This window comes from Bubalus bubalis, chromosome 10 (assembly GCF_019923935.1).
Source record: "Bubalus bubalis isolate 160015118507 breed Murrah chromosome 10, NDDB_SH_1, whole genome shotgun sequence".
In the NCBI taxonomy this organism is placed as follows: Eukaryota; Metazoa; Chordata; class Mammalia; order Artiodactyla; family Bovidae; genus Bubalus; species Bubalus bubalis.
The window spans coordinates 40,492,455-40,520,226 of NC_059166.1; positions in this window are offsets into that span (position 1 = coordinate 40,492,455).

Consider the following 27,772-nt stretch of genomic DNA (forward strand, 5'->3'; position numbering starts at 1 on the left):
CCAGCTAAGCCACTCCCAGATTCCAGAAACACTGTGAGATGATTACTATGGTCTGAATGTTTGTATCCTCTTAAAATCCTAATGTCCAAAGTGATGGTGTTAGGAGGTGGGGACTTTAGGAGGAAATGGGTCATGAGGACAGAGCCTTCATGAATGGGATTAGGGCCCTTAGAGTCTCCACAGCAAAAGAGACACAGATGTATAGAACAGTCTTTTGGACTCTGTTGGAGAGGGCGAGGGTGGGATGATTTAGGAGAATGGCATTGAAACATGTATAATATCATATGTGAAAGGAATCGCCACTCCAGGTTCAATGCATGATACAGGATGCTCGGGGCTGATGCACTGGGATGACCCAGAGGGATGGTATGGGGAAGGAAGTGGGAGGGGGGTTCAGGATGGGGAACACGTGTACACCAGTGGCTGATTCATGTTGATGTATGGCAAAACCAATACAATATTGTAAAGTAATTAGCCTCCAATTAAATAAATTTATATTAAAAAAATAAAAATAAAAGAGTCTCCAGAAAGATCCCTAGGTCTTTCCATTCTGTAAGGACACAAGGAGAAGTCTGTGACCCAGAAGAGGGCCCTCACCCAACCAAGCCATGAGATGAATTAGTTGTAATCAGAAATGATATGTATCACTTTATGCTCAAGACATTTAATAGCCAATGTGAGACCCTCCATAGCTTTTTCCTCTCCATCATAACAACTGGCAATGTTTGAAGTGCAAACTCCACCATCAGCCTGGGTCAGATATGAGAAGATATATAGCAGAGCATCTGGCTAAACTGCAACTGACATCTAGCATGAGTGAAAACTACCTAAAACCCTTGTGAATTCAGAGTAGCAGCGTCTGAATAGGGAGGTTGTAAGGATTATGTCAGAAAATTAAAAGAAAACTTTAGATGAAATGGGCTTTCCAGGTATCACTTAAACAGTTCACAATTAGGCTACTAACAAAATCTTAGATAAAATGTGAGGCCTAGAAGTTTTGCCATCCATCAAATCTTACTTTTTATAAATCTGCTAATTTAAATTTTTTGGCTGTGCCAGTGAAAGGTGGAATCTTAACCACTGTTCAGCCAGAGAATTCCCTATGAAACCTCAATTTGACCTACATCTAGAAATTTTAAAAGCATAGAACAAAGTGTATTAATTTTTGTTCTTTGTAATTTGAAGTTATCTAATTTTAACAATTGCAGGAATGTATTCTTCATTTAAAAATATTTATTGCTGTTTTGCATGCAATTTGTTGCTCACTTAACACACTAAGTGATGTGTGGTATATATGTAACCCAAACTGACAGATACAAACTGTGCAGGTAAGCAATTGATCTTAAAAATTTATTAAGGAATCTCTACACTGTTCTCCATATTGGCTGGACTAGTTGGCATTCCCACCAACAGTGTAAGAGGGTTCCCTTTTCTCCACATCCTCTCCAGCATTTATTGCTTGTAGACTTTTGGATCGCAGCCATTCTGACTGGCATGAAATGGTACCTCATTGTGGTTTTGATTTGCATTTCTCTGATAATGAGTGATGTTGAGCATCTTTTCATGTGTTTGTTAGCCATCTGTATGTCTTCTTTGGAGAAATGTCTGTTTAGCTCTTTGGCCCATTTTTTGATTGGGTCATTTATTTTTCTGGAATTGAGCTGCAGGAGTTGCTTGTGTATTTTTGAGATTAGTTGCTTGTCAGTTGCTTCATTTCCTATTATTTATCCCATACTGAAGGCTGTCTTTTCACCTTGCTTATAGTTTCTTTTGTTGTGCTGAAGCTTTTAATTTTAATTAGGTCCCATTTGTTTATTTTTGCTTTTATTTCCAATATTCTGGGAGGTGGGTCATAGAGGATCCTGCTGTGATGTATGTCAGAGAGTGTTTTGCCTATGTTCTCCTCTAGGAGTTTTATAGTTTCTGGTCTTACGTTTAGATCTTTAATCCATTTTGAGTTTATTTTTTTGTGTGGTGTTAGAAAGTGTTCTAGTTTCATTCTTTTACAAGTGGTTGACCAGTTTTCCCAGCACCACTTGTTAAAGAGATTGTCTTTTCCCCATTGGATATTCTTGGCTCCTTTGTCAAAGATAAGGTGTCCATAGGTGCATGGAGGGATTTATCTCTGGGCTTTCTATTTTGTTCCATTGATCTATATTTTTGTCTTTGTGCCAGTACCATACTGCCTTAATGACTGTGGCATTGTAGTAGAGCCTGAAGTCAGGCAGGTTGATTCCTCCAGTTCCATTCTTCTTTCTCAAGATTGCTTTGGCTATTTGAAGTTTTTTGTATTTCCATACAAATTGTGAAATTATTTGTTCTAGCTCTGTGAAGAATACTGTTGGTAGCTTGATAGGGATTGCATTGAATCTATAGATTGCTTTGGGTAATATACTCATTTTCACAGCAATCCCACTGTTGTGCATACACACTGAGGAAACCAGAAGGGAAAGAGACACGTGTACCCCAATGTTCATCGCAGCACTGTTTATAACAGCCAGGACATGGAAGCAACCTAGATGTCCATCAGCAGATGAATGGATAAGAAAGCTATGGTACATATACACAATGGAGTATTACTCAGCCATTAAAAAGAATACATTTGAATCAGTTCTAATGAGGTGGATGAAACCGGAGTCGATTATACAGAGTGAAGTAAGCCAGAAAGAAAAACACCAATACAGTATACTAACGCATATATATGGAATTTAGAAAGATGGTAACGATAACCCTGTATGCAAGACAGCAAAAGAGACACAGATGTATAGAACAGTCTTTTGGACTCTGTGGGAGAGGGCGAGGGTGGGATGATTTGGGAGAATGGCATTGAAACATGTATAATATCATATATGAAATGAATCGCCAGTCCAGTTTTGATGCATGATACAGGATGCTTGGGGCTGGTGCACTGGGACGACCCAGAGGGATGGTATGGGGAGGGAGGTGGGTTCAGGATTGGGAACACGTGTACACCCGTGGCAGATTCTTGTTGATGTATGGCAAAACCAATAGAATATTATAAAGTAATTAGCCTCCAATTAAAATAAATAAATTTATATTAAAAATAAAATAAAATTTTAGCATATGGTAAGGACTAAAGTAAAAAAAAAGTACTGAGATGTGTGACATATTTGTGTAGAAACACAATAGAATATGAAGTTCAATGTGCAATGACTTTTTGTTTTTAAAGAAATATTCATTAGATGATTTAATTTTAGAGATCTCTGTTAGAATATGGAAACCATTATACTAGGAAAGGAGTGAATATTTACCAATTAGTAAATTATATTTCATATACATTAATCATTACCCAAGAAATGGTCAATTACCAGATCTGTCCCTTCTCCCAGCTCATGAAATCTAAGGCTTATTTTTTCTAAATATTCATCATCTTCAAATCAGCTTTATGCTGTTTTCTCTAAATCATTTCTTAATTTCAGCTTGAGCTTTTGAACTCCTCTTTTATACCTGGCATTAATTTTTTTCCACAAACAAAAATGCTGTTGATTGAAAATATCAATAACTGTGATGGAACCAGACCCGCTTTCCTCTGCAGGCTGCTTCCTGATCTAAATTGTAGTCAACAGCATTGCAGGCTGACTGCCTTCAGTGATCATTAAACTTGTCCTTTTCTTTCCTTTAGAACTCTTATCAGGGAATGAAGATTGCACTAGATTCTTATTTGGAGATGGAAAATTTCAGCTACATTATGCATGCCAAATAAAGCAAAGCATCAACACCTCCCTGTCAGCCTTGATTGAAGGCCTTTAAAAATTATTTATTTATGTGGCTATGCCAGGTCTTAGTTGTGGCACACGTGGTCTTTGATCTTTGTTGCAGCATGCAGGATCTTTAGTTGCCTTAGACAAACTCTTAGTTGTGGCATGTGGGATTTATTAATAGTTCCCTGACCAGGGATCAAACTCAGGCTCCGTGCATTGACAGTGCAGATTTCCACTGGACCACCAGGGAAATCCCTAAAGGCCATTTTTAAATTGGATCACTGAGTATAGTGAAGTGACACTCAGAAGGTTTCTTAATGACATAAAATGGAGAAGGCAATGGCACCCCACTCTTGCCTGGAGAATTCCATGGACGGAGGAGCCTGGTGGCCTGCAGTCCATGGGGTCCTGAAGAGTTGGACACGACTGAGCGACTTCACTTTCCCTTTTCACTTTCATGCATTGGAGAAGAAACGGCAGCCCACTCCAGTGTTCTTGCCTGGAGAATCCCAGGGACAGGGGAGCCTGGTGGGCTGCTATCTATGGGGTCCCACAAAGTCGAACACGATTGAAGTGACTTAGCAGCAGCAGCAATGACATAAAAACAAAACTTAATACATTTTAGCAATATAAAAAAGTCACACTGTTAAATCAAATATGGATGCAGAAATTGATATTTATTTCTGGGAAAGTCATCTATTCTTTTATTTTTTTAAGGTTTTTTTTTTTAAATTTTATTTTAAAAATTTACATAATTGTATTAGTTTTGCCAAATATCAAAATGAATCCGCCACAGGTATACATGTGGCCCCATCCTGAACCCTCCTCCCTCCTCCCTCCCCATACCATCCCTCCGGGTCTTTCCAGTGCACCAGCCCCAAGCATCCAGTATCGTGCATCGAACCTGGACTGGCAACTCATTTCATACATGATATTTTACATGTTTCAATGCCATTCTCCCAAATCTTCCCACCCTCTCCCTCTCCCACAGAGTCCATAAGACTGTTCTATACATCGGTGTCTCTTTTGCTGTCTCGTACACAGGGTTATTGTTACCATCTTTCTAAATTCCATATATATGCGTTAATATACTGTACTGGTGTTTTTCTTTCTGGCTTACTTCACTCTGTATAATAGGCTCCAGTTTCATCCACCTCATTAGAACTGATTCAAATGTATTCTTTTTAATGGCTGAGTAATACTCCATTGTGTATATGTACCACGGCTTTCTTATCCATTCATCTGCTGATGGACATCTAGGTTGCTTCCATGTCCTGGCTATTAGAAACAGTGCTGTGATGAACATTGGGGTACACTTGTCTCTTTCCCTTCTGGTTTCCTCAGTGTGTATGCCCAGCAGTGGGATTGCTGGATCATAAGGCAGTTCTATTTCCAGTTTTTTAAGGAATCTCCACACTGTTCTCCATAGTGGCTGTACTAGTTTGCATTCCCACCAACAGTGCAAGAGGGTTCCCTTTTCTCCACACCCTCTCCAGCATTTATTGCTTGTAGACTTTTGGATCGCAGCCATTCTGACTGGTGTGAAATGGTACCTCATAGTGGTTTTGATTTGCATTTCTCTGATAATGAGTGATGTTGAGCGTCTTTTCATGTGTTTGCTAGCCATCTGTATGTCTTCTTTGGAGAAATGTCTATTTAGCTCTTTGGCCCATTTTTTGATTGGGTCATTTATTTTTCTGGAGTTGAGCTGTAGGAGTTGCTTGTATATTCTTGAGATTAGTTGTTTGTCAGTTGCTTCATTTGCTATTATCTTCTCCCATTCTGAAGGCTGTATTTTCACCTTGCTAATAGTTTCCTTTGATGTGCAGAAGCTTTTAAGGTTAATTAGGTCCCATTTGTTTATTTTTGCTTTTATTTCCAATATTCTGGGAGGTGGGTCATAGAGGATCCTGCTGTGATGTATGTCAGAGAGTGTTTTGCCTATGTTCTCCTCTAGGAGTTTTATAGTTTCTGGTCTTACGTTGAGATCTTTAATCCATTTTGAGTTTATTTTTGTGTGTGGTGTTAGAAAGTGTTCTAGTTTCATTCTTTTACAAGTGGTTGACCAGATTTCCCAGCACCACTTGTTAAAGAGATTGTCTTTAATCCATTATATATTCTTGCCTCCTTTGTCAAAGATAAGGTGCCCATAGGTGCGTGGATTTATCTCTGGGCTTTCTATTTTGTTCCATTGATCTATATTTCTGTCTTTGTTCCCGTACCATACTGTCTTGATAACTGTGGCTTTGTAGTAGAGCCTGAAGTCAGGTAGGTTGATTCCTCCAGTTCCATTCTTCTTTCTCAAGATCGCTTTGGCTATTCGAGGTTTTTTGTATTTCCATACAAATTGTGAAATTATTTGTTCCAGCTCTGTGAAGAATACTGTTGGTAGCTTGATAGGGATTGCATTGAATCTATAAATTGCTTTGGGTAGTATACTCATTTTCACTATATTGATTCTTCCAATCCATGAACATGGTATATTTCTCCATCTGTTAGTGTCCTCTTTGATTTCTTTCACCAGTGTTTTATAGTTTTCTATATATAGGTCTTTAGTTTCTTTAGGTAGATATATTCCTAGGTATTTTATTCTTTCCGTTGCAATGGTGAATGGAATTGTTTCCTTAATTTCTCTTTCTATTTTCTCACTATTAGTGTATAGGAATGCAAGGGATTTCTGTGTGTTGATTTTATATCCTGCAACTTTACTATAGTCATTGATTAGTTCTAGTAATTTTCTGGTGGAGTCTTTAGGGTTTTCTATATAGAGGATCATGTCATCTGCAAATAGTGAGAGCTTTACTTCTTCTTTTCCAATTTGGATTCCTTTTATTTCTTTTTCTGCTCTGATTGCTGTGGCCAAAACTTCCAAAACTATGTTGAATAGTAATGGTGAAAGTGGCCACTCTTGTCTTGTTCCTGACTTTAGAGGAAATACTTTTCAATTTTTCAATACATCAATTTTTGATTGCTGTGGGTTTGTCATATATAGCTTTTATTATGTTGAGGTATGTTCCTTCTATTCCTGCTTTCTGGAGAGTTTTGATCATAAATGGATGTTGGATTTTGTCAAAGGCTTTCTCTGCATCTATTGAGATAATCATATGGTTTTTATTTTTCAATTTGTTAATGTGGTGTATTACATTGATTGATTTGCGGATATTGAAGAATCCTTGCATCCCTGGGATAAAGCCCACTTGGTCATGGTGTATGATCTTTTTAATGTGTTGTTGGATTCTGATTGCTAGAATTTTGTTAAGGATTCTTGCATCTATGTTCATCAGTGATATTGGCCTGTAGTTTTCTTTTTTTGTGGGATCTTTGTCAGGTTTTGGTATTAGGGTGATGGTGGCCTCATAGAATGAGTTTGGAAGTTTACCATCCTCTGCAATTTTCTGGAAGAGTTTGAGCAGGATAGGTGTTAGCTCTTCTCTAAATTTTTGGTAGAATTCAACTGTGAAGCCGTCTGGACCTGGGCTTTTGTTTGCTGGAAGATTTTTGATTACAGTTTCAATTTCCGTGCTTGTGATGGGTCTGTTAAGATTTTCTATTTCTTCCTGGTCGAGTTTTGGAAAGTTGTACTTCTCTAAGAATTTGTCCATTTCTTCCACGTTGTCCATTTTATTGGCATATAATTGTTGATAGTACTCTCTTATGATCCTTTGTATTTCTGTGTTGTCTGTTGTGATCTCTCCATTTTCATTTCTAATTTTATTGATTTGATTTTTCTCCCTTTGTTTCTTGATGAGTCTGGCTAATGGTTTGTCAATTTTATTTATCCTTTCAAAGAACCAGCTTTTGGTTTTGTTGATTTTTGCTATGATCTCTTTTGTTTCTTTTGCATTTATTTCTGCTCTAAGTTTTAAGATTTTTTCCTTCTACTAATCCTGGGGTTCTTCATTTCTTCCTTTTCTAGTTGCTTTAGGTGTAGAGTTAGGTTATTTATTTGACTTTTTTCTTGTTTCTTGAGGTGTGCCTGTATTGCTATGAACTTTCCCCTTAGGACTGCTTTTACCGTGTCCCACAGGTTTTGGGTTGTTGTGTTTTCATTTTCATTCGTTTCTATGCAAATTTTGATTTCTTTTTTGATTTCTTCTGTGATTTGTTGGTTATTCAGCAGCGTGTTGTTCAGCCTCCATATGTTGGAATTTTTAATAGTTTTTCTCCTGTAATTGAGATCTAATCTTACTGCATTGTGGTCAGAAAAGATGCTTGGAATGATTTCTATTTTTTTGAATTTACCAAGGCTAGCTTTATGGCCCAGGATGTGATCTGTCCTGGAGAAGGTTCCATGTGCGCTTGAGAAAAAGGTGAAATTCGTTGTTTTGGGATGAAATGTCCTATAGATATCAATTAGGTCTAACTGGTCTATTGTATCATTTAAAGTTTATGTTTCGTTGTTAATTTTCTGTTTAGTTGATCTATCCATAGGTGTGAGTGGGGTATTAAAGTCTCCCACTATTATTGTGTTATTGTTAATTTCTCCTTTCATACTTGTTAGCATTTGTCTTACATAGTGCGGTGCTCCCGTGTTGGGTGCATATATATTTAGAATTGTTATATCTTCTTCTTGGATTGATCCTTTGATCATTATGTAGTGACCTTGTCTCTTTTCACAGCCTTTGTTTTAAGGTCTATTTTATCTGATATGAGTATTGCTACTCCTGCTTTCTTTTGGTCCCTATTTGCATGGAAAATCTTTTTCCAGCCCTTCACTTTCAGTCTGTATGTGTCCTCTGTTTTGAGGTGGGTCTCTTGTAGACAACATATGTAGGGGTCTTGTTTTTGTATCCATTCAGCCAGTCTTTGTCTTTTGGTTGGGGCATTCAACCCATTTACCTTTAAGGTAATTACTGATAAGTATGATCCTGTTGCCATTTACTTTATTGTTTTGAGTTCGAATTTATACACCATATTTGTGTTTCCTGTCTAGAGAATATCCTTTAGTATTTGTTGGAGAGCTGGTTTGGTGGTGCTGAATTCTCTCAGCTTTTGCTTGTCTGAAAAGCTTTTGATTTCTCCTTCATACTTGAATGAGATCCTTGCTGGGTACAATAATCTGGGCTGTAGGTTATTTTCTTTCATCATTTTAAGTATGTCTTGCCATTCCCTCCTGGCTTGAAGAGTTTCTATTGAAAGATCAGCTGTTATCCTTATGGGTATTCCCTTGTGTGTTATTTGTTGTTTTTCCCTTGCTGCTTTTAATATTTGTTCTTTGTGTTTGATCTTTGTTAATTTGATTAATATGTGTCTTGGAGTGTTTCGCCTTGGGTTTATCCTGTTTGGGACTCTCTGGGTTTCTTGGACTTGGGTGATTATTTCCTTCCCCATTTTAGGGAAGTTTTCAACTATTATCTCCTCAAGTATTTTCTCATGGTCTTTCTTTTTGTCTTCTTCTTCTGGGACCCCTATGATTCGAATGTTGTAGCGTTTAATATTGTCCTGGAGGTCTCTGAGATTGTCTTCATTTCTTTTAATTCGTTTTTCTTTTATCCTCTCTGATTCATTTATTTCTACCATTCTATCTTCCAATTCACTAATCCTATCTTCTGCCTCTGTTATTCTACTATTTGTTGCCTCCAGAGTGTTTTTAATTTCACTTATTGCATTATTCATTATATATGGACTCTTTTTTATTTCTTCTAAGTCCTTGTTAAACCTTTCTTGCATCTTCTCAATCCTTGCCTCCAGGCTATTTATCTGTGATTCCATTTTAATTTCAAGATTTTGGATCAATTTCACCATCATTATTCAGAATTCTTTATCAGGTAGATTCCCTATCTCTTCCTCTTTTGTTTGATTTGGTGGGCATTTATCCTGTTCCTTTATCTGCTGGGTATTCCTCTGTCTCTTCATCTTGTTTAAATTGCTGAGTTTGGGGTGTCCTTTCTGTATTCTGGCAGTTTGTGGAGTTCTCTTTATTGTGGCATTTCCTTGCTGTGTGTGGGTTTGTACAGGTGGCTTGTCAAGGTTTCCTGGTTAGGGAAGCTTGTGTTGATGTTCTGGTGGATGGAGCTGTATTTCTTCTCTCTGGAGTGTAATGAAATGTCCAGTAATGAGTTATGAGGTGTCTATGGTTTTGGGGTGACTTTGGGCAGCCTGTATCTTGAAGCTCAGGGCTGTGTTCCTTTGTTGCTGGAGAATTTGCTTGGTATGTCTTGCCCTGGAACTTGTTGGCCCTTGTGTGGTGCTTGGTTTCAGTGTCGGTATGGAGGTGTTTGATGAGCTCCTGTCAATTAATGTTCCTTGGAGTCAGGAGTTCCCTGGAGTCTGGTTTGGACTTAAGCCTCCTACTTCCAGTTATCAGTCTTATTTTTACAGTAGTTTCAAAACTTCTCCTTCTATACAGCACCATTGATAAAACATCTACGTTAAAGATGAAAAGTTTCTCTACTGTGAGGGTCACTCAGAGAGGTTCACAGCATTACATGGAGAAGAGAAGAGGGAGGAGGGATTTAGAGGTGACCTGAATGAGATGAGGTGGAATCAATAGTGGAGAGAGTGGGCTAGCCAGTAGTCACTTCCTTATGTGCACTCCACAACTGGACCGCTCAGAGATGTTCACGGAGTATACAGAGAAAAGAAGGAGGCAGGAGACAGAGGGGGCCAGAAGGATAAAAGAGGGAAATGAAAAGGAGGGAGACAGATCCAGCCAGTAATCAGTTCCCTCAGTGTTCTCCACCGTCTGGAACACACAGAAATTCACAGAGTTGGGTAGAGTAGAGAGGGGTTAGGGAGGAGATACAGGCGACCTGGTGGAGAAAACGGAGAGTCCAAAGGGAGAGAGAGCAGTCAAGCCAGTAATCTCGTACCCTAGTGAAAAATGGGTCCTGAAGATTGGGTTCTTAAAGGTACAAAATTGGTAACAAATACATAAAAGCAAGAATTAGAAATCTAGAGTAGAGTTTGGAATTTCAAAAATACGATGTTAATGAAAAGAAGAAGGAAAAGAAAGAGAGAAAAAACGAACAAAGAAAAACAAACAAGGTCGCAAAAATTATAAAGAAACTACAGGTACAAAATTGATAACTAATACCAAAAAGCAAAAATTAAAAATCTAGAGTAGAGTTTGGAATTTCAAAAATACAATGTTAAAAAAAAAGAAGAAGAAAAATAAAGAGAGAAAACAAACAAACCAACAAAAACAATGTCGCAAAAATTTTAAAGAAAATACAGGTACAAAATTGATATCAAATACCAAAAAGCATAAATTAAAAATCTTGAGTAGAGTTTGGAATTGCAGATATATGATGTTATATAAAAGAAGAAGAAAGAAACAGAGGGAAAAAAAAAAGTCACAGAAATTATAAAAAAAACTATAGGTACAAAATTGATAACATATACCAAAAGGCTAAAATTAAAAATCTAGAGTAGAGTTTGGAATTTCAAAAATACGATGTTAATGAAAAGAAGAAGGAAAAGGAAGAGAGAAAAAATGAACAAAGAAAAACAAACAAGGTCGCAAAAATTATAAAGAAACTACAGGTACAAAATTGATAACTAGTACCAAAAAGCAAAAATAAAAAATCTAAAGTGGAGTTTGGAATTTCAAAAATACAATGTTAAAAAAAAGAAGAAGAAAAATAAAGAGAGAAAACAAACAAACCAACAAAAACAATGTCGCAAAAATTATAAAGAAAATACAGGTACAAAATTGATATCAAATACCAAAAAGCATAAATTAAAAATCTTGAGTAGAGTTTGGAATTGCAGATATATGATGTTATATAAAAGAAGAAGAGAAAGAAACAGAGGGAAAAAAAAGAAAAAAAGTCACAGAAATTATAAAAAAAACTATAGGTACAAAATTGATAACATATACCAAAAGGCTAAAATTAAAAATCTAGAGTAGAGTTTGGAATTTCAAAAATATGATGTTAATGAAAAGAAGAAGGAAAAGAAAGAGAGAAAAAACGAACAAAGAAAAACAAACAAGGTCGCAAAAATTATAAAGAAACTACAGGTACAAAATTGATAACTAGTACCAAAAAGCAAAAATAAAAAATCTAGAGTGGAGTTTGGAATTTCAAAAATACAATGTTAAAAAAAAGAAGAAAAATAAAGAGAGAAAACAAACAAACCAACAAAAACAATGTCGCAAAAATTATAAAGAAAATACAGGTACAAAATTGATATCAAATACCAAAAAGCAAAAATTAAAAATCTTGAGTAGAGTTTGGAATTGCAGATATACGATGTTATATAAAAGAAGAAGAGAAAGAAACAGAGGGAAAAAAAAAGTCACAGAAATTATAAAAAAAAACTATAGGTACAAAATTGATAACATATACCAAAAGGCTAAAATTAAAAATCTAGAGTAGAGTTTGGAATTTCAAAAATACGATGTTAAAGAAAAGAAGAAAAAGAAAAAAAAAAAAAACAAAACACAGTCAAAAAATTATAAAATATATATATGAAGTTTGCTGAAGAAAAAAAAAATAGGGTCTTTTTTTTTTTTTTTTGCAAAGTAATAGGTTATAAAAGTGAAAATTAAAGGACAATAGAGGACTTAAAAAATTTTTTTTAAATTAAAAAAAAAAAAGAAAGAAAGATTGATCGTAAAAATAGTAAAAATACATCCAGGTCTTTCTCTGGTTTTGTTGTGAGTATTGTGGGTTCAGTTCATTTTTGGCTAGTTCCTTGGTCCGACTTATATTTCTCAAGATCTATAGGCCCCTTCCTATGTAGTCCGTAGTAACCACAGGGTTTTAATCTATGGTCTGTAGCTTCCAAGGCGTTTCCCTCTGTTATAGCTTCTTCTGTTTGCTGGTCTCTTCAGTGTCTGGTTTCCGCCCTGACACAAAGAGGACGGTGGAGGACACTTTTTTTTTTTATTTAGGCTCACTTGTTCAGTCGCGCTGTGGGGAGGGAGGGAGGGATGCTGCAAACAAATAACACTGGCGTGCGCTCACAGTGCCTCAGCTACACTGGGTCTGCCCCCGCTCACGGCGCGTGTAGCCTCCCTGCCCACACTGCTCGGGCTCTAGGTTGTTCCACTGGGAACAATCAGAGGCTGGCCCTGGGCTGAGCTCCCAGTTCCAAGCCACTCAGGTTCAGGCACTCGGGTAGTCCTCAGAGGCGCAGACTCGGTTGGGCCTGCGTTTTGTGCTCTTCCCAGGTCCGAGCAGCTCAGGTGATGAGGTGTTTGGCGAGCGCCAATGCTGCGACTTATCGCCTCCCCACCACTCGGTTATCTGGGTGTAAAACCGGTGCACCTTCTCAGGCAGATGTTGACCGTCCAGACCCCCAAGAAGTTTTAGTTAGCAAAGAAGCCTGCTTACAGTTTTATAGATAGTGTCTCTCTGGGGCTGCGATTGCCCCCTTCTGGCTCTGGCTGCCTGTCACCGGAGGGGGAAGGTCTGCAGCCGGCTATCTCTGTTCAGTCCTTAGTTCCGTGCACGGGCCTGGCGGTGTCTTAGGTTAGGGCTGGCTTTTCGCGAGGTAGATATCCCACAGTCTGGTTTGCTAGCCCAAATTATTTCGCTCAGATAGCGCTCAGGACATCCGGGCCGATTCTTACTCTAAGGGACGCAGCCCGCACCGCGCTTCCCTGCCCAGCCCCCGCTTGCTAATGGCGTGTGCAGGCGTCTGCACTGCTTCTCCGCTGGGGGAGTTACCGTAGGGCTCGAAATCTGTGATTTTTAATTGTTTTTTTTTTTTTCTCCCTTTTATGTTGCCCTCTGTGCTTCCAAAGCTCGGCACAGATTTGGCAGTGAGAAGGTTTCCTGGTGTTTGGAAACTTCTCTCTTTTTAAGACTCCCTTCCCGGGACGGAACTCCGTCCCTCCCTCTTTTGTCTCTTTTTTTGTCTTTTATATTTTTTCCTACCTCCTATCGAAGAGTTGGGTTGCTTTTCTGGGTGCCTGATGTCCTCTGCCGGCATTCAGAAGTTGTTTTGTGGAATTTACTCGACGTTTAAATGCTCTTTTGATGAATTTGTGGGGGAGAAAGTGTTCTCCCCGTCCTACTCCTCCGCCATCTTGGCTCCTCCCTGAAAGTCATCTATTCTGATTGTCTGTTGTCTTTATTTATCCTCTACCCATCTCATTTATAGTTTAATTACTGAGTGATACAAATTTACCAGAAGGTCATTTTTTGGGAGAACAGAATTAAAAAAAAATTGTATCTCAGCAATTGGGAGTAAATATTTATATACAACAGATGATTAGAGATCCTACCTCCATTCTTTGTTCTGAAAAATGGAAATATGTAAAATGGAAGAATTCTGTTATCCATTTTTGCATTTTCTGTTTACTAACGTTTTTATTTGGACTTTCTCTTATTATTTCTTGACAGTTTTTTTTTTCTGGCTGCCTCTAGGGGGCAACTTAACCTAAATTATCTCTTGGTTAAATCAGACTGCTACAACTGGAAAAATTATGTCAAATCTCATTCCGCAGTTAAGATGATTGTTGTCTAGTGCAAACTTGATAGAATTTGTTTCTGTTCAAGGAATCAGCTTGAATGAAGTCATTATCTATAATTTCAGGCATTCAAAATCTGTGGGGGCATAAAACTGTGATGCTTGGGTGGAGGCAGAGAAAATGAAGAGGACACAGGTCAGTGTCATTTAACTTCATTGTGAAGTTCACATCTGTTCTCAGACCAAAACTGGACACTTGGGAAGATGTGGAAGCAAAATTCAGAGGTGCACCACCTCACATATCTACCCCTATTTTTCTTGCTTAGTATGTAAGGACTCCAGTTTACTTGATCTTAAACAAGAAACCTGATTAACACATTCACCTTGACACTCTCAGTAAATGTGAGGTTCCATTTCCAAATTCAATCCACTTTTCCTTCATGGACCTGTTTTGTTTCTTACCTAAATTATTATCTCAGGTCTTTGTACAGTGAAATTCTTCTTAACATGTGAAAGTTATCTTCTCTCTTCTTTGCTTTGAATCAGCAAACTACAAGGAAACTATTCCTATTCACCAGTATTATGTGCATTTATGTCTTGTATGGATGTAAGGGGGCTTGTGATATATTCTGATATAATTTGTTGGTTGAGACCATGAAGTGAGAGACATCCTTGTGGGTAAGATCATCTCATTATTGTTCTAAAGGCAAGTAGTGTGTTCTCAATAGAAGTCAGTACATGGACAGCAAACCTGTAGCAGAAAAAAGGGGATTTTTCAATATAAAAAAAAGTAGATACCTAGGCATGAACTTTAAAAAATGTTTTATTTAAAAAAATTTATTTTTTTGTCTACACTGTGTGACTTGCAGGATCTTAGTTTGCTGGCCAGGGATTGAACCTGGCCCCCAGCTATGGAGGTTCAGAGTCCTAACCACTAGACCACCAGGGAGTTACTGATTTTTTTTTTTTTTTTTTTTTTAAGCAGGAAGTGAGAAGGATCACTAATTTGGTACCCACTACAAGACCCAGAATAAACTGGGTTCTGCAAGCTTTAGAGAGGGATTCAGCTCTTATAGATTAAGTTTTCCAGTTTCTTGTCATTATTGAAATCTTACCTCAGATTTTTCACAGATGAACTACAGAGTCAAGCTTAGGCCAGCATTTTCTGGAAAAAGTAACATTTCTGTGAGACCAGCTTTCAGCCCTGAAAGGGATGGTAAATTTGGTGGGGAAAGAGATGCTATTTGTCTTTCCAACATATTCTGTGTCACATAGTTAGAAGATTCATAGTTAACAGCTCCACCCCTCAATCATGAGCTCAGAAGAGGCCAGGACACATATCAAGGACTAGTAGCATGGTCAAGTAAGGCATCCAAACGTGAAACCTTAAAACCTAGATTTCTTTTTTCCTATACTGTCTACATTCAGCTAGATTCCTGAATATTTTCTGTGCATTCTCACTGCCATCTTTTCAGTTCAGATCTTTTCCATGCATTTCCTAGGCTTTGAGGTTAAACTTTAACAGATCCCAAATCATGAAGGTTTTTTATTGCTTTTAAGCCTCTATCACACCAATATGGAAACTATAACTTAAACTTCCCAATTAAGAGTGACTTAGATTTTTTCTGGTTAAATTTTTCTTTTTTCTTTTAAAACAATTTCTTTTAGGAAATTCCCTGGTAGTCCAGTGATTAGGACTTGAAGCTTTCACTGCTGGGGCCTGGGTTCAATCCCTGGTTGGGGAACTAAAATCTTGCAAGCCAAAAATCCAGTCTTTTTTAGATAAAGTATCAGACTTCCAGAATTATTTCCTTTCTTTCTTCTTCACTGATAATTTGGTGACTGTGTATATGATGGCATTCTCATGACCTTGGAAAGGCAGGTGTGATGGTTAATGTTACATATCAACTTGATGGATCTAAGGGTTGACCAAATAGCTGGTAAAACATTACTTCTGAATGTATCTGTGAGGGTGTTTCTGGAAGAGATTAGCATTAGATTCAGTGAAGAGTATAGAGATCAACCCTCACCAATGTGGGTGTCATCCATTCCCTGGGGCCCAGATGGAACTAGAAGGTGAAGAAAGGGGGTGGATTCCTTCTCTTCTTTTTGAGCTAGGATATCCATCATCTCCCACACTTGGACTTTGGAGCTCCTGGTTCTTGGGCCTTGGTCTCCAGGATTTACATCAGCAGCTCCGTGGTCCACAGGCCTTTGGACTTGGACTGAATTATGCCATTGGCTTTCTTGGTTCTCTAGCTTGCAGATTACAGATTATGAGAGCCAATTCTTATTATGACTCCTTTTATATCTATATATGAAAGTGAAAGTGGAGAGTGAAAAAGTTGGCTTAAAGCTCAACATTTAGAAAACTAAGATCATGGCATCCGGTCCCATCACTTCATGGGAAATAGATGGGGAAACAGTGGAAACAGTGTCAGACTTTATTTTTCTGGGCTCCAAAATCACTACAGATGGTGACTGCAGCCATGAAATTAAAAGACGCTTACTCCTTGGAAGGAAAGTTATGACCAACCTAGAGAGCATATTCAAAAGCAGAGACATTACTTTGCCAACAAAGGTCCGTCTAGTCAAGGCTATGGTTTTTCCTGTGGTCATGTATGGGTGTGAGAGTTGGACTGTGAAGAAAGCTGAGCACAGAAGAATTGATGCTTTTGAACTGTGGTGTTGGAGAAGACTCTTGAGAGTCCCTTGGACTGCAAGGATATCCAACCAGTCCATTCTGAAGGAGATCAGCCCTAGGTGTTCTTTGGAAGGAATGATGCTAAAGCTGAAACTCCAGTACTTTGGCCACCTCATGCGAAGAGTTGACTCATTGGAAAAGACTCTGATGCTGGGAGGGATTGGGGGCAGGAGGAGAAGGGGATGACAGAGGATGAGATGGCTGGATGGCATCACTGACTCGATGGACATGAGTCTGAGTGAACTCTGGGAGTTGGTGATGGACAGGGAGGCCTGGTGTGCTGCGATTCATGGGGTCACAAAGAGTCGGACACGACTGAGCGACTGATCTGATCTGATGTATCTATATGTATATTTATATATCTCCTATTGGTTTTGTTTCTCTGGGGCTGGATCTTAGGGTATGTGAGTCTGAGACTCTGATATATATTGCCAAAATGCTTGCTCCAGAGGTTGTACTGTTTGCAACTGACCAACCACAGTTTGGCATGTTTGTTTCCTCTGAGATAGGATGGTAACACAGTGTTACAACACTTTTGGATCATTACCCATATGATAGGTGAAAAATGGTGTCTCATTGTACTTTTAAATTCAAATGTCTATAATGTATAATGCTGAACCTCAATCCAGGTCTTTGAAAGCCATTTGTTTATTTTATTGTGAATGATGTCCTTCCCCATTTTTCTTTTTTTCCCTCTCCCCTATTTTTCTTTGAAGCTGTTGGTTTTTTCCTTATTGATTTGTAGAGACAAAAGCTAATGCAGGTGGCACTAGTGGTAAAGAATCTGCCTGTCAATGAAGGAGATCTAAGAGACGCAGCTTTGATCCCTGAGCTGGGAAGATCCCCTGGAGGAGGAAATGGTATCCCACTCCAGTATTCTTACTGGGAGAATTCCATGGACAGAGGAGCCTGGCGGGCTATAGTCCATGGGGTCGCAAAAGAGTCAGACACAACTGAGTGAGCACACACAGGCATGCTAATGAAGGCAGCTTTTGTCTGTAATATATATGTTGCAAATATTTTTCTCAGTTATCTGACCTTTGACTTTATGCTTTTTTCCTAGGTAGAACACTTTTTATGACATGTAGTCATGTTTATCATCTTTTTCTTTCTTTTTACAGTTTCTGTATTTTGTGGCATACTTGAAAGTCTTTCTCAATCTCAAGAATAGTTTAAAAAACTCTTCATATTTTCTTTTAATGTCTTTATAGTATTATTTTTTGGAAAAGAGAAAGGCTTATTGCGGAGGCATTCAAGGAGACAGTGGCTCATACTCCCCACCCCCCCCCAACCCCAAACTCTCCAAAAATTTTCAGCAAAGCATTTTTCGACATTTTTTTTTTTAAACTTTTTACTTTTTATTGGAGTATAGCCAATTAACAACGTTGTTGTAGTTTCAAGTAGACAGCAAAGGAACTCAGCCATACATATGTATATATATCCTTTCTCCTCTAAACTCCCCTCCCATCCAGGCTGCCATATAACATTGAGCAGAATTCCCTGTGCTGTACAGTAGATCTTGTTGGTTATCAGTTTTAAATACAACAGTGTGTTCATGTCAGTCCCAGACTCCCTAAGTATCCCTTTTCTTTATCCTTCCACCCTTCCTTTCCCCCTGTAGTATTCAATCATTTCCTTCAGATATATCCCAGAAATGGAATTGCTGAATCATGCATTAGTTCTACTTTTAATTTTTGGAAAAATCTCCATATTGCTATTCATAGTGGCTGTGCCAATTTACATTCCTACCAAGATTACACAAGGGTTCCCTTTTCTTTATATTCTCAGTAATACTTGCTATTTTTGTGTTTTTTTTTTTTTTCATAATAGTTGTTTTTTTCATTTTGCTGATGCTCTCTTTTGCTGTGTAGATGCTTTTTAGTTTGATGTGGTCACATTTGTTATTTTTGCTTTTGGGATCAAATCCAAGAAAATATCACCAAAACCAATGTTAAGGAATTTACATCTATGCTTTCTTCTAGGAGTTTTATGGTTTCAGGTCTTATGTTCAATTTTTAATCAATTTAGAGTTGAATTTTGTGCATTGTATAATATAGGGGTCCAGTTTCACTCTTTTGTATTAGCTATCCAGTTTTCCTCTATCATTTATTGAAGATATGCCATTGTATATTCTTGGCTCTTTGTCGTAAAGTAATTTACTATATATGTGGGGATTTATTTCTGGGCTCTATATTCTGTTCCTTTGACTTGTATGTTTTAATGCTAATGCTATACTATTTTTGATTACTCTAGCTTTGTAATATAGGTTGAAATCAGGGAGTGTGATTCTTCTTGTTTTGTTCATCTTTCTCAATATTGCTTTGGCTATTTGGTTTCATATAAATTTTAGGATTTTTCCCCCTATTTTTGTGAAAAATGCCTTTGGAATTTTGATACAGATTACATTGAATCTGTAGATTGCTTTAGATAGCACACCTGTTTTAACAATGTTAATTCTTGCAATCCATGAACACCAAATATCTTTCCATTTCTTTGTGTCTTCAGTTTATTTCACCAATGTATTATAGTTTTAAATGCATGGATCTTTCACTTCCTTGGTTACATTAATTCCTAAATATTTTATTCTTCATGTAATTGGAAATGGAATTATTTTCTTAATTCCTCTTTTTTGATAATTCATTGTTAGTGTATAGACATGCAACAGATTTTTGTATATTGACTTTGTATCCTGCAACTTTATTAAATTATTTTATTAGTTCTAACAGTTTCTTGGTAGAGTCTTTAGGGTTTCCTGTATATAATATCATCATCTGCTAAGAGTTACATTTTAAGTTGTTTTTTGATAACATTTCTATGTAAGTTAATACTGTAAAATCAATGTTTCACGTTTTATTTCATAACAAATTTCTAAGTTGCTAAAATCTAAGAAAAAGTTGGTAAGTTATTTAAGCATTTGGATATTGGAAGGACTCATTGGTTATAAGAAGAGGAAAGATAAAATCTGGCTAAATTCTGATTCCAAATTCCACATTACATGTTTAATGAAACAGCACTGCCCGTGGATAGTTAAGGCATTACCCCCTACCCCTATGTTAGACAAACTACTTTGAGGACTATGGAAAAAAAATCAAAGAACACAATAAGTGACTTCCTATAAAGCAATCTATAGCAAGCTAAACATATATCCAATTACAAGTTAGATGATATCAGGATCATTTGTTGTACATTCAAATGATCAAGTGTAAATTTATCTTGAATTCATTCAACACCTGAAATCAGGTCTCTAATACTGGACTTCCCAGTATTATTTTCAGTGCAATATGTTATTATTGTTGCTTAGTTGCTAAGTTGTGTCCAACTCTTTTGTGATCCCATGGTCTATAGCCCACCAGGCTTCTCTTTCTGAGGAATTTCCCAGGCAAGAATACTGGACTGGGTTGCCATTTTCTCCTCCAGGGGATCTTTCTGACCCAGGGATTGCATTGGCAGGTGGATTTTTTACCACTAAGTCACCTGGGAAGACCCTTGGGGCAATATATCCACTTCTTATTTAAATAAGATATTCAAAATTGACTTCTCAGATTCAGCACGTTGTGATTTTGTCTTCAAAGGACTAAGAATTGTTTTACAATCAATTTTATTTAAACATTGAAACCAAAGTTAAGAGTTTTGAGAAATAGAATGTGTACTTTGGCACAAAGACCATCTGAAGCCATTTGGAGATTCTTTCTATGTAAACAACTTAGAACGTTGTACGTAGGGATGAGTTTTTCATGGTCTTATTGTCAATAGATAGTTTCACTGCAAATGTATATATTATACTGTGTATGTGCTGTGATAAGTCACTTTAGTCATGTCTGACTCTATGCAACCCTATGGACTGTAGGCCCCTCTGTTTATGGGATTCTCCAGGCAAGAATACTGGAGTGGGTTGCGGTGTCATCCTGCAGGGGATCCTCCTGACCCAGGGATCAAACCCATATCTCCTGCGTCCCCTGCATTGCGGGGGGATTCTTTACTGCTGAGCCACCTCTGAAGCCTATATATAATATTACATGTTGCTTAACTCTTGCCTTCTTAGGAAAGTGACTTCAGGCAGTGATGATGAGTCACTCTTCTGAGTGTTATGTTGCTGAGTTTGCTAAGGAGAGGATTGTCTGTGTGTGAGGAGGAGGGGTCAGATGGAGGTGGGAGAGAGGACTATAAGAAGACCCAGGATTGACAGTTAAAATAAATGAGGACTCTTTAAAGAGTAGCTTTACTTCAAAGCTTCTAGGAACACTTCAGATCCCGTGGCCCAGGGGACTTCTAAGCCAATAGTATGAAGATCAAACTAAATTGCTTGAAAAAGGTGGGAGAACTGATGACTGTTATGTGTATGAGAAAAGAAGATCTGTGGGTTGAGGTGAAATGGAGGGAGTGAAATGATGGCAAGGCAAAAATAATGTTTTTGCAGTACGCCTTGAGGGAAAGAGAGACAGAGGAAGGCCTTGGGATGGGCTTATTACCATCTGAGTGGGTGAGTGTAGAAATGTGACCACCTGAGTGAGTGAGTTTAGAAATGAGACCTAGATCAGTATGTCCTGTTCAGTTTTGCTGGACTCTAAGAATTTTCCCCAAGGGATTTACAACTCTAACACTGCATACCAGGGAGGGCGTTGAAAAGCCTCCTGCCATGAATAAAGCTTTCCCACTTGCTTTTGAAAAATTGGACTATGTCAGTACATTTTACTTATTTATTTCCTCATACACTTCACATTATGCATCTCTATGGTCATGGCTACATTGTGAGTTGGTAAACTACTTCCTTGTTTGCATGTCCACTTCTAAAGCATCGTTTATCTAAGAACATCTTGGTTAGGAAACACCTCATGATGATTATAAACAAACCCTGTGGGAAGTTATTTTTTGGTTTTCTAGAGTGATTTCATGCTAGCAGCAATATTCAGAATTTCCTTTTCAAGGCGTCTTCATATATCAGGGAGAATAAGTTTGGCCTGTGCTAATTATTTTGGCTATGAAAGAGATTTTATTATTTTATTTCTTAGAATAGAAGGCTTGCTACAAAGTCAATATTTGACCTTTAAGCTACTGGTTTGAGCTGTCAAGTTACTAGTACTCTTCAAAGAAAGCAAAAAAATAAAAGGAGGATGGAAAAATATACAATCATTTGGAATGGATCGTACCGGTCTGTATGCAAAACAATGCAATTAGAACTATCTAAAGAACTCTTACCTCTTCCTTCTGTTCTACTTTTAATTTCTATGCATTTTAACACTCTTATGCTAGCATATAGAAAATAATAGGCACATTTGAAAGTCTGACTTTTGACTCATTCTGCTGCAGTGAAATTATAAGCATCAATAGCTTTTAGAGACAATATTTATTTATAACTAAATACAGGCAAAGCACTTATTTTCCTTTCTTTTCTGACACTTGTAGAGGGGAGGGAATGAACCTGATGAGCAGTGGGGGTATATAGACGGAAGGTGGCAAACCCTGATAGTTGCTGACCCCATAGCCATTCCTCCCTTTCTACTGTGGAAGGCAGAATCATGTTCCCCACCCCCAAGTCATCCACTATCCAATCCTCAGGACCTGTGAATATTTATTACAAAAGGAACTTTGCTGATGGGGTTAAGTTAAGGATTTTGACATGGAGAGAATATTGCAGATTATCTGGTATCTGGGTGGGTCCAATGTAATCATAAAGATTATTATAAGGGAAAAAGAGAGGCAGGAGAGTCAGAGAAGGAAGTATGATGGCAGAAGCAGAGGTTGGAGTAATGTAAAGAAGGGACCATAAACTAAGAAATGCAGAAAGTCTTTAGAACCTGGAAAATACAAGGAAATTCTCTTCTTAAGTGTCCAGAAGGAACTGAACTCTTGCAACACCTTGATTATAGCCCTGTGAGACCCACTGTGGACTTCTGACTTCCAGAACTGTAAGAAAATAAATTTGTGTTGTTTTAAGCTCTAAGTTTGTGGTACTTTGCTACCTCAGCAATAGGAAACTAATACACAGCCCTAGAAGATGAACCACAGTTTTCTATATCAACTATGGAAACTCCAGTGATTTTTGCCAATTATCCCTTGTGATACGCCATAAAGAAAAGTCAGTTTCCAATTGCTGGCAAGCTTTTTGCTTTCTGATCCATCCATCCTTTCCCTTCTTTTTGGAATGTTGGTATGAGAATATGATGCCTGGACCTGCAGCCATCTTGTGACTATCAGTTGACAAGATCTTAAAAGTCTGCTGCTGCTGCTGCTAAGTCGCTTCAGTCGTGTCTGACTCTGTGCGACCCCATAGACGGCAGTCCACCAGGCTCCCCCGTCCCTGGGATTCCCCAGGCAAGAACACTGGAGTGGATTGTCATTTCCTTCTCCAATGCATGAAAGTGGAAAGTGAAAGTGAAGTCGCTCAGTTGTGTCCGACTCTTTGCAGCCCCATGGACTGCAGCCTACCAAGCTCCTCCATCCATGGGATTTTCCAGGCAAGAGTACTGGAGTGGGGTGCCATCAACACATTGAGGATGCCAGACTTAGAGGTCTTTGATGACATTGCTGAAATGTTGCACCAAATCTGGGACAATCTATATGTAAGATAGTTGATTATCGTTGCTTATGCCAAAATTACATATGGAGTGTAACTTAACAGATACCTTTTTTATACATGATGTGATATAGATAATGAAACATTGAATCAATTATTTCCATTAGATTTCTTCAGATTTATCCTGTTATTCCTTCTGAGCAGACTGATTTCACTATTAAACAGTTGAAAGCATCATATCAACCAGAAGAATATTTGCTTTTCTAGCCATTCTAAACAAAGCACATGTTTTTTTACAGAAATTTTGGAGAAAAATACTAGTTATACCAATTTGTTGACTTTGTTTGCAAGGTAACAAAATTAAGAACTAAACAGGCAAACTCATTTTGATGGCAAAGTGAAAAGCTGGTTGACACTCCACTGATTAGAGGCCCAGGCAACTAATGAGTACATAAAGTAATAATGCAATATTATGATATGTAAAACACTTAATGTGGTTCAAGCAAATTAGACAGCAAAGCATTAATTATCAGCTTTGATAAATGGTCTTCTGGCCTTAGCCTGCATGTTCTTCTCTGCAACTATTGTAGCAGTAGAAAAATGAGTTGTATTTAAATAATTTCAAAGTCAAAGAAAAACAAGATTGTGCACTGAAAAATATGTAAACTATACCCTTAGATTTGAAAAATTATTCACGAGGAGATTTAAAAGTAATCTTTAATTAATAATATACCAATCCCTGATTTTCTTTGACTAATACAATAGCTGAGTTTAAGCTATAACTTCAAATATGAATTGATTTTTCTTCCCTTCTAAATAGATTGAAACACATTTATCTAGTGAATTACAAGCCATTCAGAGTTAGAATTTTTGAAGTTTCTTGACTTTTCTTTTTCTAGTTTTCAAGTGTTCATCCCAGTAACATTTTTTTGGAAGAGAAAATAATATAACACTGGGTGCTATAACATTTTCCTATTTATTCTTAAACTCCAACCCATAAACTCTTTTTTTTTTTTTTTTGGAACCTATGAACTTTTATTCCTTTTCTTAGGTCATGTTGAAAAGGGCAATTCATTTGAGTTATTCCTGAGCTATTTCAATTAGATACCCTTCTCATCTTCAAAAGTAGCCTAAACATAACTCACTCTTCCTGATTCCTTAGGAGTGACCTCCAGGTTACCTGAGGCCATTTCCAGACACTCCAGCCTAGAAGTCACATTCATTACTTGGTTTTTTTTTTTTTTTCCCCCGTTTGGCTTGGTTGTCTTTCCACATGCTGGAAACTACTTGGGAAAAAAAAAAGAACTCATATCTTTCATCCATGCAGATCCCAAGCTTAGACCACTGCCCCAATGTTGGCTGAAAACATACAGGAAAAATGAATGAACACAGAAAGGGTATCTATCAGGGAAATAAAATTCAACTTATCACATATCTGACACTACCTCTCAGTCCTTCAACGTATGTTTTGGGCTTTTGCAAAGTCTTGAAGTATGCTTTTCCCCTGTGTTTTAGAAAGTTACTGCATTTTGACTTGTATAGCCATTGTTGCCTAATCACTCTTTTGTTTCACTAATCTTCAGTTCAGTTCAGTTCAGTTGCTCAGTCGTGTCCGACTCTTTGCGACCCCATGAATCACAGCACGCCAGGCCTCCCTGTCCATCACCAACTCCCGGAGCTCACCCAGACTCACGTTCATCAAGTCAGTGTTGCCATCCAGCCATCTCATCCTCTGTCGTCCACTTCTCCTCCTGCCCCCTGTCCCTCCCAGCATCAGAGTCTTTTCCAATGAGTCAACTCTTCACATGAGGTGACCAAAGTACTGGAGTTTCAGCTTCAGCATCAGTCCTTCCAAAGGACACCCAGGACTGATCTCCTTTAGAATGGACTGGTTGGATCTCCTTGCAGTCCAAGGGACTCTCAAGAGTCTTCTCCAACACCACAGTTCAAAAGCATCAATTCTTTAGTGCTCAGCTTTCTTCACAGTCCAACTCTCACATCCATACATGACCACAGGAAAAACCATAGCCTTGACTAGACGGACCTTTGTTGGCAAGGTAATATCTCTGCTTTTCAGTATGCTATCTAGGTTGGTCATAACTTTCCTTCCAAGGAGTAAGCATCTTTTAATTTCATGGCTGCAGTCACCATCTGTAGTGATTTTGGAGCCCAGAAAAATAAAGTCTGACACTGTTTCCACTGTTTCCCCATCTATTTCCCATGAAGTGATGGGACTAGATGCCATGATCTTCGTTTTCTGAATGTTGAGCTTTAAGCCAACTTTTTCACTCTCCTCTTTCACTTTCATCAATAGGCTTTTTAGTTCCTCTTCACTTTCTGCCATATGGGTGGTGTCATCTGCATATCTGAGGTTATTGATATTTCTCCTGGCAATCTTGATTCCAGCTTGTGTTTCTTCCAGTCCAGTGTTTCTCATGATGTACTCTGCATATAAGTTAAATAAACAGGGTGACAATATACAGCCTTGACGTACTCCTTTTCCTATTTGGAACCAGTCTGTTGTTCCATGTCCAGTTCTAACTGTTGCTTCCTGACCTGCATACACTAATCTTACTATATATTATTAATAAGAATGCTTGGGTGAAAGTTCAAGTTCAACCATAAAAAAAGGTATCATCTCACAAAGTAAGAATTTCAATCACAGTGTTCTTCAAGGTTGATTAGTTCAGTGGTTCATTGATGCCATCCAGGACTTGGGTCTTTCAGGAATTCTGCTTTGCAGCCCTCAGTGTGTGGACTTGCATCCCTCAAGGGAACAGCTGCAGTAGTTCAAGACTTCATGTCCAGACCATCAATATATCTGGAGGTAGAAGTGAACTACTGTCTCTTCCTAGGATATTTTTCTTTTTTAAAACATATCCAAACTTACATATGTTCGTAGTTTAAAGAGTCAAATAGTTTGACAAAATTTGCTTTTAAATAACAAGCTTGGGACTTCCCTGGTAGTCAGTGGTTAAGACTACACACTTTCAATGCAGGGGGTTGCAGTTTTGATCCCTGGTCAGGAAACTAAGATTCCACAATCCCACATGCTGCTTACCACAGCCAAGAAAAAAAATTTTTTTTTTTTTTTTTTCAAAATCAAGCTCATCTCCTTTCCATTGTCCCCCTCTCCCCAAAGGCTACCTACTTTGATTTCTTTTAGCTGACTATTATTTTAATCTTTACCACCATGTCTCTAAATAACAAGCTTGTGTTACATGCTTCTTGATTTTTTAGTCTTTAGACCTTATACATTGATTTCTCAAGGTGGAAAATGAAGTTTTAGCTCTTTTTCTCCAGACTCACTTCCCTCTTCTATCTCTGGAATAAAGTTTCATTTGAACTTCCTCTGCTATTATCCTGGGGAACCCTTTTGCTCCTCTTTTGCTATTTACTATTTACTGTAACTCTTGGAATATTCCTTCCTATTTTAATCTCTCATTTTATGGAGAAACTTCTTTTTTTTTGATGTAGCAATTTTAGTATTTTTTTAAGATTATTTATTTTTATTTTTAATTTTTTAAAATTTAAATTTATTTATTTAAATTTATTTATTTTAATAGGAGGCTAATTACTTTATAATATTGTATTGGTTTTGCTTGATTATCTGTTATCAGTTCAATCCCTTAGTTGTGTCTGACTCTTTGTGACCGCTTGCATCACAGCATGCCAGGCCTCCCTGTCCATCACCAACTCCCGGAGTTCACTCAGACTCATATCCATCGAGTCAGTGATGCCATCCAGCCATCTCATCCTCTGTCGTCCCCTTCTCCTCTTGCCCCCAATCCCTCCCAGCATCAGAGTCTTTTCCAATGAGTCAACTCTTCGCATGAGGTGGCCAAAGTACTGGAGTTTCAGCTTTAGCATCATCATTCCTTCCAAAGAAATCCCAGGGCTGATCTCCTTCAGAATGGACTGGTTGGATCTCCTTGCAGTCCAGGGACTCTCAAGAGTCTTCTCCAACACCACAGTGGTGTCATCTGCATATCTGAGGTTATTGATATTTCTCCCGGCAATCTTGATTCCAGCTTGTGCTCCATCCAGCCTGCCATTTTTCATGATGTACTCTGCATATAAGTTAAATAAGCAGGGTGACAATATACAGCCTTGATGTATTCCTTTCCCAATTTAGAACAATTCTATTCTTCCCTGTCCAGTTCTAACCCTTGTTTCTTGATCTGCATACAGATTTCTCAGGAGGCAGGTCAGGTGATCTGTTATTCCCATCTCTTTAAGAATTTTCCACAGTTTATTGTGTTCCACAGAGTCAAAGGCTTTGGCATAGTCAATAAAGCAGAAGTAGATGTTTTCTGGATGACCCAACAAATGCTGGCAATTTGATCTCTGGTTCCTCTGCCTTTTCTAAATCCAGCTTGGACATCTGGAAGTTCATGGTTCATGTACTGCAGAAGCCTGGCTTGGAGAATTTTGAGCATTACTTTGCTAGCATGTGAGATGAGTGCAATT